A 14,091-nucleotide genomic window follows, 5' to 3' on the forward strand; every position below is an offset into this window, starting at 1 on the left:
CATCTTACGAGAGGGAGAGGGAGAAAGAGGGGGTCAAGGAGTGAGGGAGAGGGAAAGGCAATATAAGAAAAAAGCTGAGTACTGTTAGATTTACCGTAGGAAAAACAAAAATATCCGCTGGTAATATATTTACTGACGGATTTTTTGTCGAAATTAATCCGACCGTATAACCCTAACCGATAACCCACTCCCGGCGAATTTAACTTTCGGATTCTGCGACAGATTTTTTTAATTTGCCCGTAATTAACAAAAAAATTTTGTCGGTAATTTTGGCGCTCCACTATTTTCTTTTTCGCCAAAGTACCGTTAAATTTTGCCCTCGGTAAATTTATTTTTTTTTAAACACAATAGGTGGTCAAATTTATTTTTTATTTTTTATTTAAATTTATTGCTCACATTCTGATACCTCTCCTCAAACTGCTACAGTTGCTGAGCTTGTTGGTGAAGGCTCTGGGTGAGCTCCAACACCTATTTCCTCAAATTGACGCCGTCCTTTGGATGAAGGTCTCAATGTGGAGGTACAGCGAAGAACGAAGCCCAACCCATAGACGCGGTTCTTGTACGGCTTAGATGCGGTCTCGCGCCAAACCATGTCACATCTCCAGACTGCTGAGATTGCTGGGTTGCGGCCTCTAGTCTTTGCGTGTAGGACTTCTGTATAACACATGTTATGATTAGAACTGCAGTTAATTGAAAACTTTATACCACATGATGTTTACTCACATAATGATCTGCATATTGCTCATCAGCAAATCTCTCCATGTTCTCCTTCAAAGTGTGAGTGTACGTGAAGGTCTCCGCCATTATCACATCACGATTGAATGACTTAGACTATGCAGGTTGAAATAACATGTTAAATCAATTAATAATGACATTATATTTCAAAGATAAAAGAAACTCAATATCAAATTGAAACAAGTTACATACCAGCGTGGCTTTTGCCTTCATGAAAGTTGCTAACCCACTAGTATACTTTGATGACCTGGCCAATGCCCTGTTAGCTCTGTATGTGAGACGGCGATGCTTGAACTCCTCATCAGTGTCCCAATAGACGTACAATGCTTTCTTAAGGTCCGAACAGAGCCAAATAGTGAGGTGTTTGCGCCACTCACATACGTCCTCCATCATCTATTACAGCTGCCTAGCTATCTAATGGTCAAAGATCTTCTTGATCATGGCAACGTGAGTCTTGTCCCATATAAATTTCTCCTGCAGAAGGAACATTTAGCACTTGTTAATCGAAATTAAATACATAATAAATCAAAATAGAAGATATAAACTAAGTAAGGTTTGAATATGTAGAGTTTTATCGCCCACTTCTGAAATCATCGTTCTCTAGTCTCGACACGGATCTTCTTGTAGCTCTACCATGGTGGTCGTACATCAGCTTGATGAAATTAGTACACTACTGTGTGCATGCATTGTTATTTAGTGCAAACCTATCAATGAAAAACTTAAGATTAATAGTTTACTAAAAACTTATTTGAATTAATTTATAAACTTTAATTATATTTAGATTTTAGAGAAATTTCGGTATAGTTTCATCTATAACTAGAATGCACCACAAATTCTATGCATCAACAATTCACTTAAACAATTCACAAACAAACCAATATGAAATTATATGACTTAAGCAGCAACATCCATCAACAATCAAGAATTCTTAAACACTTTCAATAGTTCAAACTTACTAACCTAAATTGAACCTTTCTTAACAACCTAAATCCACTAAACTAGAAAATTGAGTGTAATTAAATAAAACTAACTAACTAAAATAGAAAACTTATGATTAGTAACCACATATGTTGAATAATCTCCTCCAAATAGTTTGCATATGTAAGACTTAAAATAGTACTCACACTTTCAAACTATCAAGCCAAAACATCATCCGTGTGATGTGAGCTGGTGGAGGGGCATCTGGTTGTGATCTGTGAGAGGATTTCGACAATGCAGTGTCTATCGCTGGAGGCATCGTCATCGAAATAGTGGGCTGCTGATGGAAGAGTCCACTTTGGTGAAGCAGCCAGACAACTTCTTGGTTGCGGCGGTGGTGCAGCAAGAGGAGCCATATAGTTGGGGTTAGAGACCATGATGAACGATTGGTCCTGTGGACCCATTGCCTATGACGTCACATGGATAATCGGAGTAGAGGAGGATGGCTGAGAAATAGTCCAAGGGGTACCAGTAGAAACCCTCCCCATCCCTCTACCATGACCACGAGACCGATCCATGACACCTCTACCTGTCGTCATGTCTGCAAAGAGCATACCAATTAACACAAATCCTCCCACATTTATATTATTTGGAAAGTATTTTGACATAACCTCCCCTAAAAAAGTGTTAACCTTCACGGTGATAAACTACACAATAATCAAATAAACTCTAGGGAGAATCAATCATAAATTAAAACTCAAAAATAACCACAACACATAAAAAATAACTTAACAAACACTCATAAAACTTGAAACTTTACAAAGTTAAAAACCTTGGATCTAAACCTAACTAAACCATTAGAGAATCTATTCTCAAACTTTAGAACTACTAAAGCATGCATATCATCAAGCATTGAAAATTCAATAAAGATTTTAATTTAGAACATTTTTATTTTCTATCTTTAGTTACTTAACCTTAAGGATACCAAATTACCAATCATTTTAGTCTAATATCAATGATGTTCTCTTTCTAACTCTAATCTTAGACTGATGAGATTAAATATTATCAAAAATTAAAGATTTGTTTCTAACCAAAATATTAAATCAAAGGCCTAAATCACTCTAAAACCTATTACTTCACATACTTTTATAAATTCAAATCAAAACTTTAAATTCTAGTTTGTGTAAATTACTAGACCTTATTCAAGCTAAGGTTGAAAATATGTAGCTTTCTCTAAATTTAAACTTTATTAGAACTTATATGATTTACTTTGTTAACTAATTAGTTAAGTACCTAACTAATTAGGTGTTTTAATTTGTTCTTCATCAAACCAATTTTTATAAGTTCTCTAACTGATCCTAAATTATCATCTTAGCTCTTATTACCAGTACTTACTAAACATAGCATTCAAACAACACAACAAACAAATTAATTGAGAATCTATTCTTAACTTCCAACACCATCTAATATCAATGGTCATAAGAAATCCATAATACCAAGCCAGAACCAAATTTAAGAACTGGGAGAAAGGGGTGCTACTTGGAGGGAGTAGTGGTAGTTTGGCGGAAACAACGCATAGAGACGAAGAAATAGAGTCGGACAATGAGAGGGGATTGTCAGAAGGGGCTACCGGAGAGAATATTGAGGGAGAGATAAGAGGGTTAGAGAGAGGGGGGAGGCAAGAGGGTGAGTAGAGAGAGATAGAGAGAGAGAGAGAGACGGGGGGAGGGGGAAGAGGGTTCACTAATCAAGGTTATCGTGGAATTTATCCACTTGTAAATTTGACGGTAATGCTCGCGTCAATTAATCTTTTTTTCTCTCCAAATATTACCGACAAATTTACTGTCAGAAAACAGAATCCAACATTAATTTTTTTACCCGACAAATTTATTACTAAATTCTGCCCTTAAATCCATCGGTAAACTGACGCCAACATTCAATGCTAGATCCGACGATAAATCCGACGGTATTCAGCGTCTTTTTTATAGTGAGGGAGGGGCAGTAAAGGAGGGTCACGAGAAGGAGAAGGAGGAGCAATAAGGTAAGGTTATGGGTTGTATGGGGAGTGTTGTGTTTTGGAGAGCTGTAAAAGGGTTAGAGTAGGAGTAGTGAAGGGGTTTATAGTTCTGATGAAGTTGGAAAGAATTGGTGAGTTGAGTGAAAAGTGAGAGAGATGATAAATCAGGTGAAGAGCTTTTTTTAGTGGAGAGTATGTTGAAAAAAAAAAAAAACATTGGTGAGAAATCAAAATTTTTAAGAACTTTTTTGCCATGTTTTTTTGGGTATCTAAATTAGTAAATTATTAGAGGAATTATCACATTTAAAAAGTGAACATAAATATAAAAATCTGGTCATGCTTTAAAAACGTACTAATTGCTATCTATAGCCACGTTTTATAAGCAAAACACAAAAGTATAGCCAAAATTCAGAACAAACGACATACCCTCACAAAGCAATAGCGATTAACCCTTTACGTCACTTTTTTTAAGTGTGGTCAATTAAAATAAGTGTGGCGACACATATTTCTTATAGTGCTCTTACTAATCAAAACCAACCCCCCCCCCCCCCCCCTTTTCTCTTCTTGACCATCTTTCACCCATTTAAAATACCGCTCATGTTAAGTGTTGCTTATGCCTATTTAAGGTATTTTTTGTATGCATTCTCTCGAGTAAGTGTTGCCACAAACAAAACATATTGTAGTGCATGTATATGTATATATTGTACGTATTTCAAACATATTTTAATTTTTCAATAGAGTAATCAACTACCAAAACAATAAAAGCTTTCACAGAAAACTAATCAAACGCTTCAAAATATAGTAATAAAATGTTTTAACATCAAAGAATAATCAAACTTTTTAAGAATATATATACGAAACTTAATCATCGTTGTATTTTGTATTTTTACTATATAAATGTCATTTAATTTGAATATATTGTTTACGAATTATTATATTATTTGTAAGGTTTTGTTTCTAGAAATGTAGTTTGATTATATTATTTATAAACTTTCATCGATAATGATTATATGTAGATGAGATGAGAAGACATTATAACAACCACCTCCACTTATTTGTTGGGTTTTATGTCACTTTGTGTGGATGTGATGTGGAATCAGTTTGCTTGTATTTGATCAATACCAACACTTTTTATTTGATTAGTTTATGTCACATGGATATAGTGATTATATCCAATTATCCCACAAGGTGATGGACAAAGAATAGTACAGGACATATAATCCACACAATGATATTATGTTATCTATATAATCATCATGATAATGGTCCCGTATCAAACCATTATATATTTCCCCTAATAATCAGTTTTATTATTTAAATTCCTTTCTTTTTGTCAAAGTCAAATTCCATGTGTTTTGGGTGGGTTGGGATAGTCCCAGGAAAAAACAAGACAGCGGTTGCCCATTTGCTTTTCCTTTTTTGTATTCAGCACTAACTGACAAAAGCTTTGGATAATCCTCACTCTTCAAAAGTAGTATTATTTGGTACATGACATTTAATTTTCTAAATTTCTCAATCATTAACACTTGTGATCCATTACGTTATTAGCACTTTAATGTCTCTGAAATTTCTTTATTTGCGTAACAAACAAATTAGGCCTGATGTATAATACAGGGTCTCATAAAATTTTATGATTTTATTTAATCAGGTCCCAATAAACTTATAAACACTAATATTTTGAATCATGTCAACTGCAATTAAAAGAAAAAGTATAAAAAATTAACTAATAATACAGTCAACTGCAGTTAACTAAGAAAAAAATTTTAAATTTACAGCACTAAAAAAAAGACAACTCAAAAGTCAACATAATTTCACACTTACTCTTATTCACAGTAAAAAAAATCATACAAACGCCAATCCTCTCATCCACCATTAGTTTTCACGCCGCCCTAGTCGTGCCGCCGCCTGAAGTCATAGTTGATCGGGGCATGACCGTCATCCACAATGCCATCCAATATCCAAAACGATGCACCACCTAACGAGAGGATCCCGTGCTCCAACCATACCGCCACGTGACAAACCAGTGTCGTCCATCGTGTCATGCCATCACGAAAATAGTCCTTGCGCCACGCCTTGACGACGAGAAGACAACGGCAGTCTACGATGATCCACACCCTGCGCCGCTCTATGAATAGACAAGGGAGAGTTGCTGTTCATCCGCCATCAACCACCCCTTGGACCGTGCTGCACCAGTGAGAGAGAGCACCTCCTTTTGCTGCATGTCGTGCCTCACGTCACTCTTCTCCTTCTTTCTTCTACTTAGTTTTGGATGATTCTTTTTAGTTTTAAATGTTTTTTTCTTCTAAGTTTCAGATGTTTTTTTCTTATGTTTTGAATGTTTCTACTTTATGGGTTTTTGATGATTTTTTTTAATAGTTTTAGATTTTCTTTTCTTAGTTTTCGGATTTGTTTTCAATATTTTGTTAGACGTGTCAATCTGTTAGGTTTTAAAATTTTCAAAAGATTTCGGATATCTCGTTTTGTTAGGTTTTGGATTTTTGTGTTACGTTTTGCATGTTTCTTTTTATTAGGAACTTTTAAAATAATTTTGAAATTTTTAAAATGAATTTTAAACTTTTTAAAACGATTTTGAATTTTTAACATAAATTTTGAAATTCTAAAATTATTTTTGAAATTTTTAAAACGAATTTACAATAATTTTGAATATTTGTTATTTTTAGATATTTTTTTCATAAGTCTCGGATGTTTCTTTTTCTTATATTTTGGATGCTTTTTCTTTTTAGATTTTAGATGATTTTTAATAGTTTTAGAAGTCTCTTTTCTTAGTTTTCGAAGGTTCTTTTTCTAATATTTTGTTGGATGCCTCATTCTATTAGGTTTTGGAATTTCAAAAAATTTTTGGATAACTCGTTTTTTGTTAGGTTTTGAATGTTTCTATTTGTTACGTTTTAGATGTTTCTTTTTATTAGGAATTTTTATAATAATTTTACAATGATTTTAGATGTTTTTTATTATTTTGGTTTAGATTTTTTTTTTAATTTGGATGTTTTTCTTTGTTAGATTGTAGACATTTTTCATGATAATTTAAATTCACGTTCTTTCTAAAAAAATTCAAAAAAAAAACGGTTATTAGTTGACTGTAGTTAGCTACACTTCTTGTTAGTTATCTAATGGGTTTGCAATTAAAAATATAAAACTAACAGATATAATTAATAACGAGTATAATTCATGTCACCCTAAACTACAAAAATACAAAATAATACATTTATAAAATTTTTCGTTACACACAAAAATTGTAACGTTTTCTACCGTAATAATTAATAAGGATTTTATTTAACAAAAGATTTGGATTTTTGTTTTTATTACTATGAAATAAAAGGAGGAACATGCGTCATAATTGCCCACTTATTGCGTAGTAAACAATCAATATTCAAAAATTGACTTATTAGACACATTTTTTACAAGAACAAGAATTGGGATAAACACAAAATGACAATCATTTAGTCGTTTTTTTTTTGTAAAAAAAAAAAATTCATGTTTCTTTCATCTTGTTGACCTTTTTATCAAAGAGACTGAATCTCAATTTTAGATTAGGTACATAAACTAATAATGTTGAATCTTGAATTACATTCATCTTGTATATGTATATATGATAGGTTAGTCATAACAAGGTATCAAGGCTTTATTTGAATTTCGTGTTGAAGTACAAACACATATTTAATGCAAAATGTATCGTCATAACACAATATAGTGATTGAATTGGAACAAATTTAAAGCTATTATTAAAGATAACTCGAATTTCATAACTTTCATACTAATCACATTATCCAATTCTTAGTGACTCCATGTGAAATTCTATGGCAAGGATTATTGTCATGAATGTTCCTAATATTTTCACATCTCGACTTTTTTGCACTTATTGAATTATAACTTAAGTTACGAAGGTTCGATTAAGGCAGTTGCAACTTAAATAACCAAAAGAAAAACATGAGAAATGAGATTGAATTGTGATTTGACACTTTTTTTTGGAAATCACAAATTACTATGATAGCTTATCAAGCTTTTGATTTTATGAGCAACGAACTATATTACATCTCATTTTATGAAAGCTTAACTTACATTTTTGAAAAAAAAAAAATTTGATACTTAGCAGCTTGACTAAAATCATGTAAAAGATAGTACACAACATTATAGAGTAAACCACCAATTTTGCTCCCTGAATTATCAGAACGCTGATAAAAATTATTCTTATTTTTATTATCAACAAAAATGTTCCCAAATTTTTAAAAACACTACAAAATTATTCAACTATAAAGAAAAACGTTTTCCATTAACAGAATTTGTTAGGGTAGCAAACGGAAATGCCAATGTGGCATCTGTTCTATATATGAAAGTTAGATTTTCACTCTCAAATTTAAAATCCTAATTTGAAATACTAATTTTCCTAATCTTAATATAACCAAACTCTAATTCTCAATTCCCCAAATTCATGGTGGTTAACATGCAACAATAGTAACAAAACCCTTCTTCACTGGTTCATCTATCACAAACGTCGTCGTCGTCACAACACCTCAACCACCATCAACAACAAAATTTGATTTCTCCCTCTCAGCAATTCCACCAAAATCCACATCACCACCACAGAATCGTTCCCCATCTTATCATATCCACCGAAAATCCCAAATTTCTCATATCCCAAAATTCTCATTTCCATCTCTGGTCTAATCGAAAGCAGAGCTATGTCTAGTCCACTGGATGTCGACATCGCTTTAGTAGTGGAGCTTCTTTCTAGGTACAATTGGTGATTTTACGTAAAGAAAAAGCAAAATAAGGGAGGAAGGAAGATCCATCGAAGATTACAGAAGGGAGTGGATTGCAGCTACCACCCACCATGAGCAACACCCTTCCTTCTTGCCCATAATTTTCCATTCTCTTGCATCCTCACCGCCTAATCCCTCTCACATTCCCCATCATATTCTTGTCCTCTGTTACCACCTCCACAGATATAAACACTCTTTGAAGACATGATGTTGCTTCTCCTCTTGGTGGTTTAAGAAAGAGCTCTTAACAATGTGCCAAAGAGCCAGTCACAGTCGTCAAGGTTATAATTGTCAAGAAGAGAACACATCTAAGAGGTGTCGAAGATGACAGGATTAGAAGAGGAGAACTCTGGTGGGGAGTAGTTGAGGTAGCAGGAGTTAGAGATAAGGGTGGTCGTTATGAGAGTGTAGGGAGGAGGTTTTGCGGCGAGAGAGAATTAGGGACAAATTAGGGTTTAGATTTTTTGAGAAATTGGAGACAAATTAGGGTTCTTAGTTAGAAATAGGAGTGAAATGGGATTTTATCAACAATAGATGCCCATTGACAAATTTGTTTGCCACTTTAGCCAATTTCGTTAAGGAGAAAGCTTTTCTTTATGATTGAAAATTTTTGTAGCATTTTTAAATATTTAGGGGGTATTTTTTCGTTAACAAAAGTAGGGGGTCATTTTTGTCAGATTTTTGTAATTTGGGGAGGGGGAACAGACTTGGTGGTTTACTCCAACATTATCTATAATGATTCAACCAAGACTTGCCTACATCTAACCCTCAATAATAGTCGATATTTTCACTATGAAAACATGGTAAAAGATATTGTTTCCTTAAGTATTCTCAGGCTAAACGTTGACTCAACTTTCATAAAACTAAGAATTTTAGATATTCTTTTCTCAAGTCATCTTAGACTTGGCAATTTCTTAGCTCACTAAAGGATTTAAGAACCATAGGTATTCTTTCTTCAAGCCTTAAAAAAAAAGCTTGTTCACTACTGAATCAAGGTATAACAAGTAAAGAGGTTTTTTGTGTATTGGATATGTGTATAAAGAACTGAGATCTTGTTTCAAGATATTATCAAATGTAAGAATTTCTCAAGAAATGATTTCCTCACACTACATATGTTAGCTCCATAGTATCTCATATTGAACTTTGATGATTAACAAATCCAAATATAATTTAATAATTTCACTAATAGTTATCTAATATTTGTTCAATTATTTAATTTACTAAGAAATTGATAGACATTAAGAATGTTTTTCATTATTTTAGGTGCATATAATAGTTTCTCCAGCACAAAATTCGTAGAACTCAAATTAGTTTTAAAAATTGAACTTTCAATATAATTGATTTGCAAACCTGTTTCATTTCCTACAATGAACCACTTGTTTTAAGCCTTTAAAACTCTCTTCATTCATCAAATTCTAAGAATCAAGTGTCATGTTATGTGTAGCACTATTTTCTTGATACAAATTTTGATTATAAATTGGTGCCGAATATTGCTAGCACATTGACATTGGCTTATGGTGCTCAAGGTCTTGAGGAATCATATATCTTATTTTTTGTGTTTGATCTTCATTCCCATTAAATAAATCAAATATTTGAGAGCTATGTGTCCAATTCTTCTATAAACATGGAAAGTTGGTCTATTTCCTCCATCATCAAACCAATTCTGAGAATCGCTTTGTGAACTATCACTATTATTGATTTTTAGATTGTTTTCAAACCTTCTTTCCTCAAATCTTGCATCAAATTTTATATTAAATCTTGTTCTTGTATTATTGTTCTTTTATTTTGAGAAAAACCTTCTTTTGGCATGCTACCACCTCTATCTCTGTAATCACCTCTAAAGCTTCCTCTGAATCCTCCTCTATTGCTATAGTTGTTTGAGTACTAAGCTACATTTGGCTTAAATATCTCTAATTTGCCCTCATATGCAAGAAGCAGTGATTCAAACTCTCTAACTAAGTAGCTCATAAGTCTACAATAGTGATTATTATTAAAGCATATTTTTCTGTTAAGCTATTAAGTATTGCATTAAAATGATCACTCTCTAAACTAGCTATTGTTCCTTTGATCCATTGGGTCTTTCACCAAACTCGCTTCTGGAAATTGTGACAGCAGCATAGTAGCACCTACTGTAGAGGTCAAAAATTTTGAACTGAAGCCTAAACTCATCTCTTTGGTGCAACAAAGTCAATTTAGTAGGAGCCCTCAAGAAGATATGAATCTGCATATCTCCACCTTTTTTTAGATTTGTGACACAGTCAATATTAATGGTATCTCTATTGAAGCTTGTCAATTGAGGCTATTCTCATTTTCTGTGAGAGACCGAGCCAAACAATGGCTCCAAACCCAGTCACTGGAGAGTATATAAATATGGGATGATTTGGTCAATAAATTTCTTACTAAATTTTTCTCACCAAAGAAGTTGGCAAAGCTGAGACATGATATCCAGACTGTTATGCAAAAAGATGAAGAGCCTCTCTATGAACCCTAGGAGAGATACAAAAAAAATATTAAGAAAATGTCCCCATGATATGTTCTCTAATTGGGTTCAACTCCAAATCTTTTATGATAGAATCACTCATGCTTCTAAGAATTTATTGGACTCCTCAACTGGAGGATCTATGCACATGAAACCACTAAAGAAGCCTTAGAATTAATTGAAATAGTGGCCAACAATCAATACTTGTATTCTTCTTAAAGAACAGTGAAGAGAAGAGTGGTGAAATTAGACACCTTGGATATTATTTTGGCACAGAACATGGCTATGTCCCAGCAAATTAGTGCACTTACTAAACAACTAGGATACATGCAAGTTTCAGTAGTGGAAACACAAAACACTTATGACATAGGAAGAGGAACCCATCAAGGTGAAGTCTTTTAAGGTGAAAGTTGTGAGCTACTCAATCAAGACCAAGCCTCTATTAAACAAGTGCATTACATGGAAAATCCTTCTAGGCTACTACAAAATGATCTATTCTCCAAAACTTACAACCCTGAATGGAGTAATCACCCTAACTTTAGCTAGAAAAATCAAAACCAAGAAAACAACAACTTCAACAATTTCACCACTCCTCACCAACCACAAACACTTCCCACACAACCATTCCGAAATCTACAAAAGACCTCCTGTCTTGAAAATGCCCTGGAGAAATTCATTCAACACACATCTACATTTATCCAACAAATCTCAAGTTTGATACAAGAAAGTAGAACCAATTTCAAGAATCAAGGAGTCTTTATCAGAAACTTAGAAGTATAGGTGAGATAACTTGCTAAATAATTTACTGAGAGACCCAAAAATATTTTCTCTAGTGACACTATTCTAAATGCAAGAGAAGAATGCAATGCCATTAATTTGAGAAGTGAAAAAATAGTGGGTAAAAAAGCCACAAGCAATGACAATCAATCTGAAAAAGCCATGGAGGAAGCCAAAAATTAAGAAGAACACGCTCCTGCCCCTCCAATTCAAGCTCCAAAAGAGAAAACAACAAAGAAGAAAAAAGTGCAAGGATACAAGTCTAGAATTTCATTCCCTCAAAGGTTACAAAAGGAGACTATGGACAAGCAATTCTCTAAGTTCTTAGAGGTATTTGGAAAATTACAAATAAATATTTCTTTTGCTGAAGCCTTGGAGAAAATGTCACTTTATGCCAAGTTTCTGAAGGAGTTGATGGTAAAGAAGAGGAATTGGAAAGAAGATGAAACAGTAGTCCTTACCAAGGAATGTAGTGCAATCATTCAAAAGAACTTGTCCCAAAAATTAAAAGACCCTGGGGTTTCTTAATTTTGTGCACAATTGGTGAAATCGCTATTGAATGAGCTCTCTATGACTTGGGGGCTAGCATTAATCTAATGCCATTTTCATTGATGAAAATGATGCAAATTGAAGAAGTAAAGCCCATAAGAATCTCTCTCTAATTAGCTTATTATTCCATCGAATTTCACATGGAGTTGTTGAAAATTTGTTGGTTAAAGTGAAAAAATTCATTTTTCCAGCTAACTTTGTGATTCTTGACATGGAAGAGGATGCAAATGCCTCTATTATTTTGGGAAGATCATTTTTTGCCATTGGAAGAATACTAATTGATGTGCAATAAGGAAAGTTAACTTTGAGCGTACATGATGAATAAATGGTATTTAATGTGATCAAAGCCATACAACATCCAAGTGACTCAGAGAATTGTATGAAGATTGATTTAATTGATTCTTTGGTACAAGAGGCCTTAGAAGAGGAGGAGCTCAACAATTCTCTAGAGCCCTCTAAAGAAAGTAACTTGGCTGAATTAGAGCAGCGCAGAACACCCAGGGAAGAAGCAACTCACATCCCAGGGAAAGAAGAGGGGTTTCCCAAGATTGAATTAAAGTCTCTGCCTCTAACCCTCAAATATGCATTCCTTGGTGATAAAGACACGTTTTTAGTGATCATAAGTTGCTCCTTGAGCAAGTTAGAGGAAGAGGAATTACTTAAAGTGCTGAGAGACCACCAAACTGCTTTGGGCTAGACCATCAGTTACCTTAAGGGAATAAGCCCCATTATGTGCATGCATAAAATCTTGCTTGAAGAATACTCTAAACCAGTGATGTAAGTACAAAGGAGGCTCAATCCAGTGATGAAAAAAGTGGTTTAAAAAGAAGTCATAAAGTCGTGGGAGGGAAAAATGATCTATTTGATTTTTATAGCACTTGGGTGAGTCTGGCAAGTGGTTCCCAATAAAGGAGTAGTCACAGTGGTCACAAATGAAAAGAATGAGCTCCTCCCTACAAGAAATATCACCGGATGGAGAATGTACATTGACTATAGGAAGTTCAACACTACCACTAAGAAAGATCACTTTCCCTTGCTATTTATTGATCAAATGCTTGAAAGATTGGCTGGGCATGCTTTTTATTGTTTCTTGGATGGCTATTTAGGGTACAACCAAATTGCAGTGGACCCTGTAGATCAAGAGAAGATGGAGTTTACTTGCTCTTTTGGTGTCTTTGCTTATTGTCGTATGCCTTTTGGATTATGCAATGCTCCTGCCACTTTTCAAACATGTATGCTTTCTATTTTTTCTGACATGGTTGAAAATTTTATTGAAATTTTCATGGATGTTTTCTCTATTTTTTTGGTAATTCTTTTGATGCTTTCTTACAACATCTAGCCTTAGTTTTGAAATGGTGCCAAAGAACAATCTTGTTTTGAACTGGAAGAAATATCATTTTAAGGTTACCAAAAGCATTGTTCTTGGACACCGGATCTCAAACAAAGGCATGAAATTAACAAAGCCAAGGTAGCGGTAATTGAGAAATTACCACCTTCTGTAAGTGTGAAAGCAATAAGGAGTCTTCTAGGACATGCTGACTTTTATAGAAGATTTATAAAGGATTTTTCAAAAATTGCAGAACCATTGAGCAATCTTTTGGTAACTGGTGTTCCTTTTGTTTTTGATAATGAATGATTACATTCTTTCGAAACCTTTAAAGCTAAACTTGTCTCTACACCCATTATTGCACCACCAAATTGGACATTACCTTTTGAATTAATGTGTGATGTAAGTAATTTTGTAATTGGTGCAGTTTTAGGGAAAAGACAAGACAAGGTATTGCATGTTATCTACTATGCAAGCCGCGTCTTAAATGATACACAAAAGAATTATA

Source organism: Arachis stenosperma, chromosome 1, assembly GCF_014773155.1.
Source record: "Arachis stenosperma cultivar V10309 chromosome 1, arast.V10309.gnm1.PFL2, whole genome shotgun sequence".
Lineage (NCBI taxonomy): Eukaryota > Viridiplantae > Streptophyta > Magnoliopsida > Fabales > Fabaceae > Arachis > Arachis stenosperma.